This window comes from Centruroides sculpturatus, unplaced genomic scaffold (assembly GCF_000671375.1).
Source record: "Centruroides sculpturatus isolate CEXI.00-Female unplaced genomic scaffold, Cexi_2.0 scaffold91, whole genome shotgun sequence".
In the NCBI taxonomy this organism is placed as follows: Eukaryota; Metazoa; Arthropoda; class Arachnida; order Scorpiones; family Buthidae; genus Centruroides; species Centruroides sculpturatus.
The window spans coordinates 642,821-649,365 of record NW_019384299.1 but is presented as its reverse complement, the minus strand read 5'-3'; positions in this window follow the sequence as shown (position 1 = coordinate 649,365).

Genomic DNA, 6,545 nt, shown 5'->3' with positions numbered 1-6,545 from the left:
AAATCTCTTAATTGAGTTAACTTACTTAAAAGATAAATGGATTAAGAAATATTTTAAAGTTTCGTGCCTTTAATCCCTTTTAGAGATTAAACTTTTAAAAATTAATCTTAATGCCCCGATGTTATACTTCGTTGGCGGGGTGGACTTAACTTCTAGGGCCTTCTTTGCAGTCGATTTTTTTGAATAAAAAGAAAGGGCCTAGATATTTTTATACTTTCAGGAATGTCCAGCGATTTACTCGTACTATAAGGAAGGCTTAGAGAGCTACTCGCCCTATTCATCATCATCGGGAAGGCCTACAGAGTTACTCGTGCTATCAGAAAGGCCTAGAGACTTACTCATACTATCAGGAAAGCTCAGCTACTTTACACTATTGAGAAAGTCTAGAGAAAGACTCGTGAAATCAGGAATTTATAGGAATCTACTCATTTAATCGGAAAGCCTTGTGAGGCCTTGTTTTTTCTATCAACAAAGAGGCCTGGATAAGGTAAACATTCTATCAGGAATGGCTACAAACTTACTCTTACGCTATTGTTTAATTATATCACGCCCTGTTTTAATTTATTCTCTAATACGAAAAGATGTGCAACAAGGCCTCAAAAGATCTTATTTTCTCAGTTTTTCATATGCCGGAAGAGGCCCTAGTCACTTATAGTTTAAAGGCCTTCAATATGTTTAAAATTTGACAAAAATTAAACACGTTGCTTAACACACAAAAAATAAAACGAATAATTTGCAACAAATGTTTTTGAGGCCTTCCTAAAAGACAAGCGTGAGGCATTTGTAAATGAGGCACTGCCGATACTCCTAAGGGAGAGCACGATATTCCTATATGTTTTACTTATAAGGCCTTATTTATTGTATTAAGAAAGATACCTGGTAAGATAAGCACAGTATCAGGAAGACTACTGCGAGAAGGCCCGATACTCTTTTCAGTTAATGCCTTCTGTCTATAATATAAATAATACAACCCGAGTAAATAAAATATTTTAATATTTTGAAGCATATTTACTGGCAATTCCCGACAGTACGAATATAACATTTCCCCCTTCAAGAGAGGGCCTAATATTTCTTCTGTTAGGCCCACTTATAATGCAACTTATTATGATTTTTTTTTTATTTATAATCCTTTAATAAAAACTATATTTTATGCCACTTGGCACTTCGTTTTTTCCTGAAATTCCTGCTTAGTTTCTAGTAAAAGTGGCCATTGTGAGGGGGTAACCACGTGCAGAAGGAAAATAAAGAAGAATTTACAATTTTCTACAGGCAAAAAAAAACCATTCTCAAGATGTTAATCCTATCGATAATTTGTAGTCGATTATTTGCATTTTTCTTTCCTTCCATCCCCATTCTAAATTTGGTTTCTGCACTCGCTTTATGTTAATAGAGAGGAGCGAATCCCATGGAAATACCTCATTAAAAGCTTATTTGGTGGAAGGGACGTGTGGGCATTCCGCCAATAAAGCCGGGGATTAAAATTGGTGACGAGAGAATCTCGACCCGTCCTCTCTCCTTCTTAGAATATTCTAAATTTAGAGAATTATTAAAGATTATCGAGTTTACACACGTGGCATGTGGTTAGCCGCTTCTAAACATTTACAAAAGGCAAGGATTTTTTTTGTTTTTTTTTAATTTTTAAATAATAGAATTCCTTCATCTCTTCGGCTTAAAATGGCATTAAAACTTTAATTAATTAATTACACAGGGTGGTCCATAAGATAGTTAACCGCTGTCGGATATGTTAGTGTTGTCAGTAATGGAGAAAGAAATTGACTTTTTTACGATTGTTAACTGACTTTAGGGCCGCCCCGTATATTCTGCTGGAAGAAATAAACAATAACTTAAAAATTAAAATACTTAATTGAAACGAGTGACATTTTATTTTTTTTAAATTATCTTAAATTAAAATAATTATAAATTCATAACCGAAAAATCAGTCGAGTTGCGTAACTTTCCAGGCAATAACATTTGAAATTGCCTGTGGCGCCATCTGTTAAAGATAATTTAAAACTTTTTATATTAATTATTATTATAAAATGGCGAAAGGCTTAATTTTGAGGGTAGTAGTGGGTTATATAAAAAATTGTAAATGCTAAAAACGAGTAAAACCTTTGACCCTCCCTTCTATCTCCCCATCCACTTGACCTTTAACCACTAAAATTTAATAGCATTGGTGCCCTTAATATGCAAACCTCCTTGCAAAATTGCCCATAGGATAACGCACCACTGAGTCATGTGTGGTTCCTGCCTTAAATACTTATCTGCTTTCACCTCGTATAAGCTTCTATAAAGGATAATTAAAGATGTACAGTACAATGAAGATTATTATTCATGAAGGCATTGATTACTTTAAGAAATAAGTGTTTAAAATAATGAAATACAGCGTAAATCAATGATTACAAAGAAAAATAAGTGTGTGTATTTATCAAACCTTCCTTAAATGAGCCTTTAACATCAAGCCTTAAATTATATCGAATGATATACGTTTGCAATTTCTGCAATAAATTATGCTGTAAGCAGCGGATGAAGATGTCTCGCTGAATACACTCTATCAACAATGGAGTATTAAAGTATTATACACAACCCATGACACATTATTCATAGGTTTATCATCATCTTAGTTATGTAACGTGGGGATTTTTGTAAGAACAATTACAATAGGACAATTTAAAGCTATCGCAACTTGTACACAGTTCAAGCCAATGTAACAATAAAAGTAAACAATGGTACTGTACACGTGCACTCTCTCTAGTTTCTAAAGGATTCACGTGTAATTTCAACAAATCAATTTTATTGAAGGATCCACGTGTCACTGGCCCGAACCCCAAATGACCCCTGCTTATCCCTTTCTTTCTGGTCCTATATGAAGGTATAAAAATGTCAGATTTTAGGAGAAAGTAAAGAGATTACCGTTTTAAGTTTCGATTGTTCCCAATCGATACGTGCAACAAAGAAACTTCTGATCTATCAGAAATGTAATTTAGGTGAATTCGATCGAATGCATAATTTATAATTTCTTAAATATAAAAATTATTTATAACTCGATAAATTTTTAATCTATCGATAATACATTTTCTATTATTTCATATATTTTTTTTAAGTGTATGCCTGCCTGTCTATCAGTTATACAATATAAATTTTATATTAAATTCTTTTAATGGGAGGTCTTAAAAATTGAGGTAATATATATATATAGTTATTAGGGGATCCATGCCATTAAATTTTGGTGGTTAAAGGTCGAGGGGGCGGGGAGTTAATACGAAAACTTTATACCAAAGAGGACAGAAAGGAGGACATGTCCTCTATTTTGTTACCGTATTCTCTCCTTTATTTTACGAAATACCGTTGAAAGTAGTTAACTTGTAATAATAACTGAAAAATATGTTAAATAATTTCAACAGATCAATCAATTAAACCTGTTTAAACACTCCTTTTCAGAACAATTTGTCCTCCATTCGTAATTCATCATTAGGCAAGCCTAGTCTTTAAAGAAAAAAAATGTTCTTCAGATTACTAACAGGAGTATTTAGTGTTAAAAATTACATTGCAGAGAGAAGGTTCCCCTCTTTAAACGTGTTTTAACTTCATATTCGTAAGGCAAGCCTCAAATAAAGTTTACTTTATGAAAATGAATTTTAAGCGTAATGAAAGAATGACAAGTAGCGCGCTAAAAATTGTGAAAGAAACGGTAATAAAATTCATATTGTGAAGTAATTAACAATGAAAATAATAAAATATATATTGTGCAAGAGTTTGAGGCCACTTAACCAAAATGTGACTCTCCCCATTATTAGTGCTCCAGAGATTGGACGAATAAAACCATAGAGAAATCAGTTGGCCACGTGGAGTATTCCGGTTTTTCTTCACGTGTCTAACACCTAAATAGGGACCAGTTTCCCATAGAAAGTCCTCCCGGAAGGCACGTGTTGCGCTTCCTTATTCCATCAATTCTACAATCCCACGAGCTTTCCACATTTCACTTCTATTTGATATATTCTGAGATAAAGTCGAATGCACAGGGAAATTGTTTTGGGAGTTTAACCACTCCTAATTTTCTTTAATTCCACCCTTTTCAAAATCCTGCTCATTAAAAAAAACTGTGAAAAATTAAACACGTGGCAGGCAAACTGGCAATTTTAAAAATAAAATCGAACACGGGAGACAAAAGAAATATCACAAAGGTAACGAACGTGACGAGCGAAAACATTGCAGAAAAATTACAAATCATGGAATATTTCCAAGTCAATTCTGAACATTGCCATAGCACGCGGCTGCTCGTTGTATTACGTAACAATTTCAGTTGTTTCGAATCGATATTTGTATTGTCTGATTTGGAATTTCTGCAGAACTTCGTTCTTTATAACACACGACAATTGCAACTGTCACGTGCATTATAATGCTTTGACAGACGTCAAAGAATATCTTCTGACGTATGTACAGTACATCACATAGAAAACACAACCAAGTTCGTATAGAGAACGCCATGACAATATTAGGAATTAACTCTGATAGAATTTATAGAATTCAATCGTGGTGCACCCCCAACTTTTATGAGAGGAACAAGATTAGAATTGAAAAATAAACCTCGTAAAGCCCAAATTTCAAGATTAATTTGGAGGAAGGATTCGTCTGAATGTGAAATGAAGCTCTTTGTTTTGACCGAATCGACTGTAAAATTTTCGAATTGTTTTGTTTGATGTCACACTAAAGCGAGGGTTCTGATCAAAGTAATCGATAACAAATCCCTGGAAACAATGGACTTAAAGAATCAATAGATTGAGGGGGAAAAAACTTTTAATTACTTCAGCTAGACAGATAAAAAAGAATTAAAAAAAAAGTTCTTGATAGGATTCTTTTAATGCCCTGTAGGAACACCTAACTTCATTAAAATTCTGTAGTTAATTCCTAATTTTACACTGAAAATTACTTTCAATTGTTTATTTGATAATGCAGTGTCTTAAGTGTTCTTTGCAAGAAAGAGTTGTTTGTTTCCACTAATTAGTTAATTGAATTTATTATACTTTCAGCCACGCTAAGTGTTAATGGCCCTTGAAATTATGTAAATAATTCATGTGTGATTCTTTACACAATAGATTTTCTTTGGATATTCTTTACAGATTAGTTGCATGATCTACTAGACCCAAAATCCGGATCCAGCCCTATTTGATGGATAAAACCACCGAACACCGGTAGTCGGTTGTGGGTTTGTGCCCGCCACATTGAGTTTTCTTCACCTAAATATGGGCCAGTTTCCTATAAAAGATCTCCTAGGCAGATCACCTGTGTGCCGCGTTACCGTATATGAACAAACCAGACCGACCTTTATATCATTCTTTTAACGTAAAGCGCTCGGTTTCTTTTCTTCCTCTTCGTGCACTTGAATTTAGAATTCATTTACATATATTAAATTTTCTAATTTTATATAAATAATGAAAAGTTTCTTACATGGATTTCAGTCCAGGCTCCTCTAAAAGACTGGTTTCTGGGACAAGTTACTTGCATCAGCCAGCACAGATTATTTCTAATAACTCAAATGCAAAGATTCCATAATGTGTAATAGAGTAAATTTCTGAATATTCAAATTTTTAGTCATACAAGTGAAACATCTGTACAATATAGAAGACACTTATTGTAATATTTACTTACCTCACTTAATGTTATTGGTACAGGCAAATCCCAAACTGATTATAAGTTGATTTCACTATATTAAATACAATACTGTCACACCTTGTCAATAACAGGTGATTCTGACTTGATTCAGATAAGATTCAGTTAATAGAGCTATTGATGGTGAAGCTGTATTAACTGGATCTTACTTGAATAAGAACAGTTTATTTGAATTAAAGCAGTGGCAAGTCTTTGCCAAGCACACGCCGAACTGTTATTAACTCAATGAAGTTAAACAGAGAGGGATCTGATCTCTCTGAGATGATGCTAGTGTTAACTATCCAAGGCAGGTCATAAATACAGACTGAAAGAGATCAACAGGAATGAAATCTGCTTACAAAATAAAACCAAATCAAGAAAAAGCAATCATGCTATAATAGTGAGGTTGAGGCCAAAGTTTTAAACGCAAAAACACGTACTTCGGATGTTTAGCACCACTTTCCTGTAAGCCTAGAAGTTTGATAATGGTGTTTGGATAGTCAGTGGAATCAAGTTCGACATTCTAAACACCATTGTCAAACTTCTAGACTTGACTAGACTTACAGGAAAGTGGTGCTAAATGTCCGACGTACATGTTTTTGCGTTTAAAATCTTCGGCCTCAACCTCGCTAATAAGTGGGACTAGTAACACTAAAAATGGAAAAACAAAAAAAATTATCTCGGAAACTACTGAAATTATAATTTAAATTCAAAATTTACACTGATGCTATTGTACAGAGCTTCTGCACTTATTACTTTAAGGAATAATGTTTCTGTTTTGCTAGATCTCGTCTCTTAAATCTGCTTTCGCGTTGGATGCGTAAGTGCTCGTTCGATTATTTTGAGACACTAAATTATGAAATAATTAATATGCCTTGTCATTAGTATTTTTTAAG